The sequence below is a fragment of the Geotrypetes seraphini genome, chromosome 1 (assembly GCF_902459505.1).
Source record: "Geotrypetes seraphini chromosome 1, aGeoSer1.1, whole genome shotgun sequence".
Lineage (NCBI taxonomy): Eukaryota > Metazoa > Chordata > Amphibia > Gymnophiona > Dermophiidae > Geotrypetes > Geotrypetes seraphini.
This window is the reverse complement of record NC_047084.1, coordinates 56,482,391-56,495,813: the sequence shown is the minus strand read 5'-3', so window position 1 is coordinate 56,495,813 and position 13,423 is coordinate 56,482,391.

Here is a 13,423-nt window from a genome sequence, read left to right as displayed (position 1 = left end):
CATCCCAGCATCTATGACAGCTTCAGGTATTATGGGAAATCCTAGCAGAGCAGCAAGCAGATATCTGAAGTAGCCTGGTAGATGGTGTAGTGAACCCTACAGAGGGGTTTCCAGGCCCATTAACCCACTCTGCTTACAACATTTATGGTGGAAAGTACAAGTCCACCAAACCTACTGTATTGACATATAGGTGACATCTGCAGCTATAAGGGCTATTGGGGGTAGTAGACAGTTGGGTATAGTAGGTTTTGTGGGAGTTTTGGAGGGCTCACCATACATTATAAGGTACATTATAATGGGCTTATGATGAAATGTGTACCTGGCAGCCTTTATGTGAAATACACAACAGTTGTCCCTAAGGTGCCCCACTTCTCTGTTGGCAGGTCTGTGTGGCCAGACCATTAAAATGCTGGCCCTTCTCTCACATCCAAATGGGCTTGTTTTGGATGTTTTGCATTTGAAGATTTTGATTTAATCCGGAAGCTGAACGCGTCTCCTGCATCTTTGGATTCATCTTTGGATGCAGGAGACGCATTCATCGTCCGGATTAAAGTTTGATTGGATACTACGTTACACCCTGAGGCAGCTAAATTGTGAAACGCTGGCCATCGTTGGTGTACCGATCAACAGAAGATAAGTTGAATTTATTTTTTTCATCTATCTTGGATGTCTTCTAAACCATTTACAGCACAGTACAGTGCTTGTTTCATCTGAAGGAGGTTTTTTAGCCAGTGAGGTGAACGCTCCACCACCGTTATTCCACCATTGTGGAGGTGGGAGGACCTTTGTCTGAGGCTTTTTCCTCCATTTCAAAATGTTCATTTAGCCTGTACTGTGTCACCAATACACCATCTGACAGTGCATCTTATCATTATGAAAGTGTTTAGTTTAATCATTGTTGGTTTTCACAATATCTGAGTCTTTTTGGCTTAGTTTAAAAATGGCACATCTTAAGACGCCTAAGTTTACAATGCCTATTTTTTGCCCCTCACCACACCTACTTTTCAGGTAGCTGTAGTTAGGCATCGGAGGGCTCCTAGACTTAGGCCCTCTTTTACTAAGATGCGCTAACCAATTAGCGTGCGCTAATTGATTTAGCACGTGCTAAACCCTAATGCGTGTATGTTAGTCTATGGACATGTTAGTGTTTAGCGCACGCTAATTCGATTAGCGCACACTAATCGGTTAGCGCACCTTAGTAAAAGAGGGGGTCAGTAGCTGTAGTTAGGCATCGGAGGGTTCCTAGACCATGCCATTGCTAGGTGTCAAGGGGATACCTGCATGTAACTCTAATTATCAATTAAAATAATTTTTTATAAATCAATTTTTAACGGCGCAGTCAATTACCACATCAATTAACCAATTTTTTAATAAAAATATGTTTTCAGGAATTTAGGTTAGGCATTCAAGATTAGGGCACATAGTGGTGCCTAACCTAGGCATTATTTAATGTATAGAATCAGGCCCATGATGCTTTTAATGTAATATGTTCTAACCGGCTAATGCAGCATCTATTAAATAGGAGGCAGGTACCTCAGGCTAATGGGAATGTTAACTCCCAACTTGAATAAAAAAAATACAATAAATGCCTTTACTAATTGTCATATTATCCCACTTTTAAAAAACCATAGCACAGTTTTTAGCGCCGGCTGCGGCAGTAACAGCTCCGATCAGGGCCGCCATCAGAAATTTCTGGGCCCCTTACTGAGCAATCCTATTGGGCCCCCCACGCACCCCTTCCTCCCCCCCCCCCGATCCTCCCTTCTTCCATGGGCCGAATACACACATACTTTTCTCTGTCGCCGCACTCTTTGACCAAAAGATTTGTAAGCCTGCAACCATGTCAAGGTAGATTCTTTCAGCAGGGCCCTAACCTAACCTAAACTAAACTAATCTATACCTATCTATTCTAAACTAACATATGTCTAATACTGAACTAATAACAAACTAACAAACATCTGCATAATAAATAACTAATAAATAATAGTGCTAGTAGTTATAATTCACTTTTGAATGTAAAATCTCAGTTAAGGATTTCTTTTGACCTTTGTAGGCCAGAAGTAGATCACAATTGCACAATATTTTTTGTAACAAGTATTAAATGTGTTTTTATAAATACTGTAAGCTTAATAAATATATCAGAAAAAACTACACATCTGAGCGCATATCTGAACATACACATCTGTATGATCCCATCCTCCTCAGCTTGCATCATACATGTTAAAAATGTACTATATGTTGATATGTGCACCTTCCTTCCTTCCCATCCATCCTCCTCAGCCTGTCCTTACACATCCACAGCTGCATGTTAATGATGATGTATATGTTATGATGATAAATAAGTGCATATGAGCACATCATTAACATGCAGCTATGGATGAATATAAAAAAGAAACAATATTCTATACAATTGTCAATTTATAAATCAGCGTCTTCTCCCCACTCTCTCTTTCCCATTTCCCTTCAGCATCCTCAGCCCACTCTCTCTCCACTTTCCTTCAGCGCACGCACATAAAAACAAGCAAGTAATTTATATCATTTTCATTCTATTCATTCATAGAAATTAAAGTCTAAATAATGCCAGTCACATAACAAAACATGATTTTACAAAATAATTCCCTGAACAGTCAAGCCTGCAAGGATTACTAGATGTCTTTCAGCAGCTCCCCTCCCTCCTCTCCCTTATCTTTGTGGCCAAGTCAAAATGATCTACCAACAATAAAATTTTAAAAACACAAAGCACGCTGTACGCAGAGAAAATGTTAATTATTATTTATATTTCGCGGGTTTTCAAAGAGGTCAAGGCAGATGACTTTATGCAATGTCACCTCAGTAACAACTATACAAAAATAGACAAATATTCCCCCTCCCTTTTTACTAAAACGCGATAGTGGTTTTTAGCGCAGGGAGCTGCGCTGAATGCCCCATGCTGCTCTCAACGCTCATAGGCTCCCTGCTCTAAAAACCGCTATTGCGGTTTAGTAAAAGGGAGCCATAGTACAAAATATAGACAGCAGATATAAATTCTCAAAATGACACCTTTTGATCACTAAATTGAAAATAAAATCATTTTTCCTACCTTGGGGAATTTCATCAGTCTCTGGTTGCACTTTATTCTTCTGACTGTGCATCCAATATTTCTTCCCTTCTTTCAGCCTCCTGTATGCTTCCTCTCCTCCAGATCTCATTCCTTCCCCAAACTTTTTCTTTTTTTTCACCCTGCCCCTTCTTTCTTTTTCTCTCTCTCCATACCCCCTTTCTTTCTGTATGTCTGTTTTTCTCTCTCTCACCCCTGCCCCCTTCTTTCTTTCTCTCTCCACACTCTCTTTCGTTCTGTATGTCTGTCTTTCTCTCTCTCTCTCCGTGCCCCATTTTTCTTTGTTTCACCCTGCCCTCTTTCTTTCTTTCTGGCTTCCTGTCCCCCCCTTTCTTTCTTTCTCCCTGCCCTCCCCTATGCTACCACCATTGGGAAAATGCTGCCACCTCCACTGGGGAATAGGCTGCCACTGCCACCATCGGGAACAGGCCGGCGGCGACTTCGCCCTGCTTCTCTTCCCCGCGGGGCCGACCAACTCTCGCCACCCGACGTCAATTCTAACGTCGGAGAGGACTTTCTAGGCCAGCCAGACAGCGGTTGGCTGGCCCAGAAAGTCCTCTCCGACATCAGAATTGACGCGAGTGGCGAGAGTTGGTCGGCCCCAAAGGGAAAAGCAGGAAGAATTTGGCACCGGCCTGTTCCCGATGGCGGCGGTGGCACTCAATTAGCTAAAGAGCCGTAGTTTGCCGGCCTAGGGAGAACACTGGAGGGTGGCCAGCTGTGCACCCCCATGGGACGTAAACCCTGGGCGGGGCGGACCGCCCCCCCCACCCTCCCCCACCTTGGTATGCCACTATCTGTACCTCACTCCCTCCCTATGACCAAAAATTCTCCTTTCTTTTATTCCCTGTGTACACAACCATCTCTTTCCCTCCCTTCCTCTCTCCCAAGTCCAAGCCTTCTATGTCCAAAAACCCATTCCCTCCCCCACCTCAGCATCTCTTTCCCTCCCTTCCTCTCTCCCAAGTCCATGCCTTCTGTGTCCAAAAACCCATTCCCTCCCCCACCTCAGCATCTCTCTCCCTCCCTTCCTCTCTCCCAAGTCCATGCTTTCTGTGTCCAAAAACCCATTCCATCCCCCACCTCAGCATCTCTTTCCCTCCCTTCCTCTCTCCCAAGTCCATGCTTTCTGTGTCCAAAAACCCATTCCCTCCCCTACCTCAGAATCTCTTTCCCTCCCTTCCTCTCTCCCAAGTTCATGCCTTGTGTCCAAAACGCACTCCCTCCCCCCTTTTGTGTTCCGCGTTTGCCTCCCAGCCCATCTTTGCAACTTTCTCAGCAAAACGGAGCTCGAGCCGTGAGGCTTGTCTTCTGTTTCCTGCCTGCCTTGCCGCGCACAAATAACCGACCGGAAGTATTCTCCGACGTCAGCGCTGACGTCGGAGGGCAGACTTTGCTTAAGCCCTCCCTCCGACGTCAGCGCTGACTTCGGGGAACACTTCAGATCGGCTATATGTGAGCGGCAGGGCAGGTAGGAACAGAAGACGAGCCTCGCTGCTCGAGATGTATTGAACTCCGCAGGTTCACCGTCCAGCTCTCTCTTGTGCACCTGGGGCGGCCCGCCCCTCCCTAGACTGTGGCCTAGGATCCTGGGGGAGCCCGGGCCCCCTGTCAGCTCCGGGCCCCTGAATACAGGACTGGTAGTACTGCCCTGATGGCGGCCCTGGCTCCGATGCTTATAGGAATTCTATGAGCGTCAGAGCTGTTACTGCTGCAGCTGATGCAAAAAAACCATGCTATGGTTTTGTAAAAGTGGCGGGGAGGGGGAGGGAGATTTGCAGCTATCACACAATACAATCCTGCATTAAACTGAGCTAATGGCAAATCTTTACACACTTTAATAAAGGGGCCCGTTACAGTCTGAGAAAATGGCATGTTTCCCCCTTCCTCCATTTGCAAACTCATGTATATCTGTTTGGGGACAGGGTGTGAGAAGTATGTTCCATTTGAGTTATGTGTGTGTGTTTTTTTTATGTGAGTGTGTGTGTGAATATGTTTTTATACCTGTGCAAACAAACATATGGATGGAGCTTCTCTAACAGGAGCTATAGCATAGTTTAGTTTATCTATTGTAGTTCATTTGACTCTACATTTAGCTATATCTCACATGAATTAGATTAATTTTTGAAGGTCTCTAGTAAGAAATATTGACTTGTTAACAAAATATTGTACTGAATAGATATCATTTTCCCCTTAAATTTACAAGTTCAATACTGGGGGGGGTGTAATTTTTAGTTTATTATTTAACAATAAAAGAATGATAGGGGGAAATTTTATCATATGATACATATGTTTTAGATTTGCTATGGAAGGGTGGGGAGGGAGGGAGATAGGTTATATGATTTGGATTATTGCTGATTATTAAGTGTTCTATTTAATGTTAAAATGTTTTAACTCACTGTCACACTTATTGTAAGTTTTAAAACGAATAAAGATTTTATATAAAAAAAGAAATATTGACTCTCTATTCTAGTTCTCACTTCACACATACAGGTACATATAAAATGTAAACAAGAAAGTTGATGTTCTGCTAATTATACATTAACTATTAAAGGGTGAAACAATTTTTTTCTCATGTTTTCTAGTGAACTCTGACTCATCTTATCCCTATACAAATATTGGAAAGATAGTGGAAAACAGGTGTAATTTATCATGAGAGTGAAAATCTTTCTCCTACTTAAAAAATATCGACCCTAAAAAATGCATGTGATTCAAGGCCATTACCACTTTATTTGTAGTAACAAACAGAGAGCATATTTATTTATTTTTATTTTATTTAAGTATTTATATACCACTTATACCCCCTCTTTTACTAAGGTGCGCTAACCGATTAGCGCTCGCTAAATGCTAACGTGTGCATGTTAGTTTATGGACGCATTAGCGTTTAGCGTGCGCTAATTTGATTAGCATGCACTAATCGGTGAGTGCAGCTTAGTAAAACAGGGGGTTAGTCTAAGTCAGCGGTCTCAAACACGCGGCCCGCGGGCCACATGTGGCTCTCTAGGTTTTATTTGCGGCCCGCGGTCTGGAGGCCATCATTCTCTTCCTTTTGGAGCAGCAGCCGGCTCGTTCGCTCAAAGCCGCGGGTTGGCGGCTCCTTGCGTTAGCCACTCCTGCATCGGAAGCCTCTCTGATGTCACAACATCAGAGAGGCTTCAGACGCAGGCGCGGATCTTGCAAGGAGCTGCCACCCGCGGCTTTGATTCTTGGCATCCCAAGTCCTCTAAATTTTCTTCACACTTCTACCTCTAACCCTCTATTGTAGTTCCTTCCTATTTCTCCTACTCTAAACCGCGTCGAGCTCTACGAACGTGGAGATGATGTGGTATACAAACCTAAGGATTAGATTAGATTAGATTATAAAGAGTTTTACCTCATGCAAAATTGTCATTTCTTTAATAAGGCATTAACTATTTTTTCTGCGGCCCTTCAAATACCTACAAATCCAAAATGTGGCCCCGCAAAGGGTTTGAGTTTGAGACCACTGGTCTAAGTGGTTTACATTCAGGTGTTCAGCTTTTTCTCTATCTGTCCTGGTGGGCAGATACTCTTTCTAATGTATCTGGGGCAAGATTCCCTAATTCATATTTGTGTCATTAAAGTGAACTGTACAGAACAAAAGGAATTTCAAAATATGTCAGTTTCCGTCTCAGAAATAGTAGTGTAAATAATTCCATTCAGCAGCCTATATCATGAGCAAATCCAGGGCCTCTTTTACAAAGCTTCTCCTGAGGCATTTGCACTGAAGCCCATTCAATTTTTATGGGGTTTGATGTATTTGCTGCAGCTTTTTACAAGGAGTCTCTAATGAAGATCAGATGTATATTTTTTACTGGGGCATAATTTAGCCAACAGCGATCAGGGCTTAAATAAATAAACAAATGCTGACCGCTGCCAGCTGAATATTGGTATTTTGATTCTGTGATGATATAATGAAAACCCCCAAACATTCCCCAAATTACAAAAACAAACAAACCCATAAATAAATATTGTAGAGCAGCACACTCCTAATGCATGAAAGACATAGAAAGCATTTTTAAAATATTTGAAAAATAGTTTGCTGAACCTAGGAGCCTGTGGGTCTTTAAACTAACTCTATAAACCTGCTGAAATAAAAAGTCAGCACAAACCCCTCAAACTGGTAAATATGCTCCTGTGTTTCAGCAGATTCACCTGGCTCAAGGGGAGTAATTCAATAAAGTGGACACCAAATAGACATATAACTGACCAGAATAATGATATACTGTATATGCACATATGTGTGCACATACACATATAAATGCCAATATCCATCTGTGGGCTATTCTATGTGTATAAAGCAACGCCTAAATGTGATAGTACCGTGTTTCCCCGATGATAAGGCAGGGCCATCAAATAAGACAGCCCCCCCTTTTTAGAAAAAATTGTAAAATAAGGCACCCCCCCCGCAAATAAGCCACCCACCGATACCTGCGCTTACCCGAATCGGGTGGTACGGTGGGTGACTCCGTGTGGTCCCTCCGTCTACCGCAGGGGTCGGCAACCCGCGGCTCCAGAGCCGCATGTGGCTCTTTTCCACCTTTGCCGTGGCTCCGGTAGTGTGTCACGCAGGCATGCAACTTACAAGTCCGGCGTCGCGGCGGGAAATAGCCATGCTGAGCAGTGAGCTCAGCACGTACACAGATGAAAGCCTTGCTTGCTGATTGGTCCGGCGGCTTTCATCTGTGTAGTGCTGAGCTCACTGCTCAGCATGGCTATTTCCCGCCGCGACGCCGGACTTGTAAGATGCATGCCTGGAAAAGAAATCATCCTGGCCGGGGTCGGTGTCATGCTCCGGAGATCTACAGCCTTCCTATCTCCCTCTCCCTTCTACCTGCTTCCGGCCACATCCCCTGCTCCGCGGCTCTCTTCGGCAACTCAGCAGCAGCGATCGACACAAGCTTCTGACGTCGGGGCCTACCCTCTGCGAGTCCCGCTTGTTTCAACTTCCTTTTTCCACAAAGGCGGGACTCGTAGAGGGAAGGCCTCGATGTCGGTAGCTTGTCTTGATCACCGCTGCTGACAAGTTGCTGAAGAGAGCCGCGGAGCAGGGGGGTGTTGCCAGGTGCAGGTAGAAGGGAGAGGGCCAGATGCAGGACTCGTGGGTGAGGGAGCAGAAGAGAGAGAGAAAGAGAGAGGGGAGGGAAACAAAAGGAAATATTTCATACTGGGCTGGGCCGGAGTGGAGGGAGGGTGGAAAGATTCTAGCTACAGGGTGCAGTAACAAAGGAAAAGGGGGGGAAAGCTGAAAATGGAGATAGTGACACAAAGAAGAGAAAGGGTAAGCAGGACCTACTGAATAAGGATAGAGATACAGAGGGGACATGAAAGGGTAAATAAGGCATCCCCCCGAAAATAAGCCCTAGAGCATATTTTGGCCTTCCAAAAAAAATAAGACAGTGTCTTACCATCGGGGAAACACGGTATGTAGTTTGCAGGTGAACATATATAGCAGGCATTTTCAACAGGTAGATCGTGATCTACCTATAGATCGCGGAGGGGTCAGAGGTAGATTGCCAGCCCCACTTGGCTCCATCTCTCCAGCAGCTCACCCCGTCGCTAAGAGATAGCTTGTGCCAGCAGGTCGTCTGCTGAGGGCTTGCCGCTGCTGCTCATCCTTTGCCTGTATTTTTTCCCTGCCTGCGGGAATCTTGCCTGCAGGTGTATTGGGGGCGCTTGTTTTCATGCCAATAATTTGTGGGTACCTCAGAGGGCCACTGCTCGCACCCTGCAATGATACGTCACAGACCTGGCGTCATACCTGGTCTCCTGCCTCTCAGAATCACCCATTCCTGCCCCTGCCCCAACACCCCTTAGAAGTGTTAGTTGTGTCGTGTGCTGGTCGTTGGTCGCTTTACAGTTCGCTTTCATTAAACATTTTCGGGCAGACACAACAAAGTGTCAAGAATTTGGTGATTTTGGCGGGCTATTCCAATTTTGTTCTAACTTGCCTATGCCTTGCCTTTGAATTGGTTCAAACCACTGTGACTTTTGCTTGCCTCTGCAATTTTATTTTGCCTAGCATTTGCATTGATTTTACACTGCAATTTTATTTTGCCTTTCTTTGTGCTGATTCTACACTGTGTGCAGAATTTATAAAATTGTCTTCCTTGTTATGCATTGGTTGACTTTTTTGTACTCTGTTTATTGAAAATTCTAATAAACATTATTGAACATAAAAAAAAAAAATTGTGTATGGTGATATTTTAACTTGTTTGGCGGTATTTGATTTTATCTGATTTGCTGGACAGGTGTTTGAGTTTTTTTGATGATTGTTTGGTGGTATTTGATTATTGGTGCCAATATGAAGAATTCTTATTTTTACTTTTAGAACTGTATGTATGGTTTTGGCATCTCCAATCCTTGTATTGTACATCATCCAGAGGTCTTCAGTTCCTGTTGATCTTTAATACTTTGAGACAGAGACAGCTTTGGACCAGATTCAGCCAGTGTTTTTACTAACTTAGCAGATTTGGCCTTCTTACATCCAGCCACCCCGGTATAACGAAGATGAGTGTTCCAAAGAAGAGTAAAACCTACCACTTTCATGATGACTGGGAAATGGACTATTTCTTCATCATGGTGAAAGACAAGTGTTGTTGTCTAATTTGTAATGCCCCAGTATCCTTGCCCATAAAGGGTAATCTGGAACGTCATTAAGTGAAATTCGTAAACTGAAGCTCAAAGAACTTAAATCGAAATTGGCTACTCAGCAACAGTTGGAGGATATTTCAAATTGTGTTGCTTTCTCACTCCAACTGGATGAATCTACAGACATAAGAGACATAGCCCAGTTACTAGTCTTTATCCAGATGGTTTTTGAAGACTTCAGTGTTAAAGAACTACTTGGAATGATTTCTTTAAAAGGGAGGAAATATTTAAAAGGTCAGGAAATATTCAGTTCTTTCCATTCTTTTGTGACAAAGTGTAATCTTCCATTGCATAGACTTGTTTCCATCACCAATGATGGAATGGCAGGTGAGGTTAAGGGTTTCATAGCCCTCTGTAGACAGCATGACGACTTCCCAGATTTCCTTTCTTACCACTGCATCATTCACCAGCATGTTTTGGCAAGCAAGAGACTCAATACAAAGATTGTCATGGACATCACTTTCAAAATTGAAAATTCAGTTTGTTGAAGATCACTTCAAAGACGGCTCTTCAATCTTACTCTTGATGAAGGGGCAGCGGAAATCATTTTGCACACAGATGTAAGGTGGCTAAGTAGGCAAAAATTTCTGCAAAGATTTCATGATTTGCTGAATGAAATAAGAAGTTTTTTGAAGGAGATGACCAAACAGAGTTGGAAGATGAGGAGTGGTTATGTGATCTGGCATTTGTGGCTGAGTTTACAGGTGAACTAAGTGATATGAACTTTGAACTACAAGGTAAAAACAAATGCATTGGCGAGATGATGAGTACAGTTTCATCCTACAAGAGCAAATTTGAGCTAATGCAACCAACACTTTTGATCATTTTCCTAATATGCAGGACCATCTGGGACAATATCCAAATTTTGTTTTTCAGAATGAGAAGTATGTGACAGAAATCTGTTCTGTTAAGCAGGAATTCAAAAATAGATTCTGTGATTTCCAAAAAACTGGAACAGTTGCGGAGTACTTGTCATACCCATTCAAAGTAGATGTGGACATTAAAGAAACTGCAGCTGCTATCAGTAAAAATTACTCATTGAAAAAGCCATCTCTTGAAAATGAAATATTAACCCTTAAAAATGACATTTTTCTCAAGACCCATGCTGAGCAAGAATTGTTTTGGAAGTTAATACCTAGAGACAAATTTCCCAACTTGAGAAGATGCAGTGAAGCTGTACACTTTTGTTTCGGTTCAGTTTATTTGTGTGAATCTGCGTTTTCCCATCTGAAAATGACAAAGAGTACACAATGTTCCAACATGACAGATGAACATCTCCAGGATTCCCTGAGACAGGCCCTCACGCAATATTCACCCAACTTCAAAAAGCTGGTGGATGAAATGTAGGCTCAGACGCCTCACTAATGAGAAAGAGCGAAATATTAAAGATTGTGCAAGATCAGCCTGGATCAATACTTGACCTAAATTTAACACAAATTACCATATTTTTTGCTTCCTAAGATGCACTTTTTCCCCCCAAAAGTGGGTGGAATAAGGATGCGTCTTATGGAGCGAATACCCCCTGTATGCCTCCCCGTACCTTTTTTAATCCCCTCATAACTTTCTTTAATTGCCGGCAGTCTAGTGCTCCTAATGGAGTGAATACCTCCCACTGCACCTTTTTTAACCCCCCCACCTTTCTTTAATCACAGGCAGTCCAGCGCTCCTTATGGAGCGAATACCCCCCACCGTACTTTTTTAACTCCCCCCCCCCCCCCACACACCTTTCTATAATTGCCAGTGGTCCAGCACCCATCTCTGCTGTCTCTGCCCCTTCCTTCTCAGGAGCGAATGACGTGTTTATAGGCACACGGACATTATGGAGATTATGTGGCGCAAAACATGTTTTCCACGGCACTCTGGAATCGCCATCTATTTGCACAGGGGAAACAGCAGTGCTCTGAGCAGCACAATCAGCTCTGGTCAAGGCTGAGAAGACTCGGTGGCCGTGGTTCCTCCTAGGCTGACTTCATCTCTCAACTGCTGCTACTACGCATGCACAGCATTGCACATGAACCCGCAGGAGACAGAGCCCACAACAGACACACAGGACGGGAGATCGCAGAGGCCTGCAAGAGATGAGAACTCAGAGGCGCTGGACTGCTGGCAATTAAAAAATGGTACCAGGGGGGAGGGGGCTACGGGCTGCCTACCACCAGACACACTAGACACACCTACATGTAGAAGAGGAAAAACCAAGAAAAATAAATCTGGTCAGGTGTGTCTTATAGAGTGAAAAATACAGTATTCAATAAAAATTAAAGAAAGTTATTAAGACAGTTAAAGAAAGTTATTAGTCAATAAAACTTTAAGAAAAAATGTACTTTCAATTTCCCCTCGCAGTTCTTACTGGATCTTCATCTCTCTGTTTTATTTTTGCTTAATTTGCTTAACAGCTGATCACATCCAAATAAATGACAGAAGGTTCATTAAAAATGGGGGGAGGGGAGAATCATCCAATTTTATTGGGTTAAAATTTAATTTGAAACTTAATTTTCATGATGGTAGATCACCAGCACTTTTGGCCGGAAAAAGTAGATCACGACCTGTTCGAAGTTGGACATGCCTGATATCCAGAACGGTACATGGGAAGAATCCCAATGGAGCATAGACAGGGCACACAATTATGCATATAAATTATAGAATGAATTATAGTGATATAGTTGTGAGCATTTACATTTGCCTAAATTATAGGCATGTACCTGAACCCTTGTTTTCCTCCTTCACCATGCCCTAATGTTAACCACTTTGTTTGTATGTATGTTGATTCTGGTATGACTGACAGTATCCTGTCAGGAAACTGTAGTTCCTTTCTTATCTATATTATTAGATTGTACACTGCCTTGATCTGCTAAAGTAGTTAAAGGTCATATAGCAAATTCCAACATAAATAAATAAATAATGTTAGTATTCTATATGGGAAAGTAGGAATCTACAGTACTTTCTTTTATAGAACAAGCACTGCATAGACACCTTCTAGGTGTCTAAATATAGAATTGCCTTCTATGTGTCTATGGATTCACTGCACATTCATGCAAATCTCCATCAAATCATTTGTGATGATCTTAATGAGGCCAAATAGGTAGAAAAGGTGAAAGTGAAAGTTAGAAGGATGCTGAATGCGCAGGGAAAGGAATGGCCAGTCAGATAAAGGAGGTGATGATGCCTTTGTATATGACTCAAGTGAGACCGTACTTAGCATATTGTGTACAATTCTGGAGATTATACCTTCAAAAAGATATAAACAGGATGGAGTTGGTCCAGAGGATGGCTACTAAAATGGTCAGTGGTCTTCATTATAAAGCATATAGGGACAGGCTTCAAGATCTCAATATAAAGACTTTGGAGGAAAGGTGGTAAGACAGAGATGTTTAAATACCTATGTGGCATAAATGCACATGAGGCAAGTCTCTTTCAATTGAAAGGAAACTCTGGAATGAGGGGACATAGGATGAAGGGAAAGGGCATAGATCCAGAAGTAACCTCAGAAAATATTTTTCACGGAAAGGGTGGTGAATACTTCGAATGGCTTCCGGGTGGAGGTGGTGGAGATGAAAAACTATATTTGAATTCAAGAAAGCTTAGGATAAGTACACTGGATCTGTAAGGGAGAGGAAGGGATAGTAGATGGCATGGTTAAGCAGACTAGATACTGTA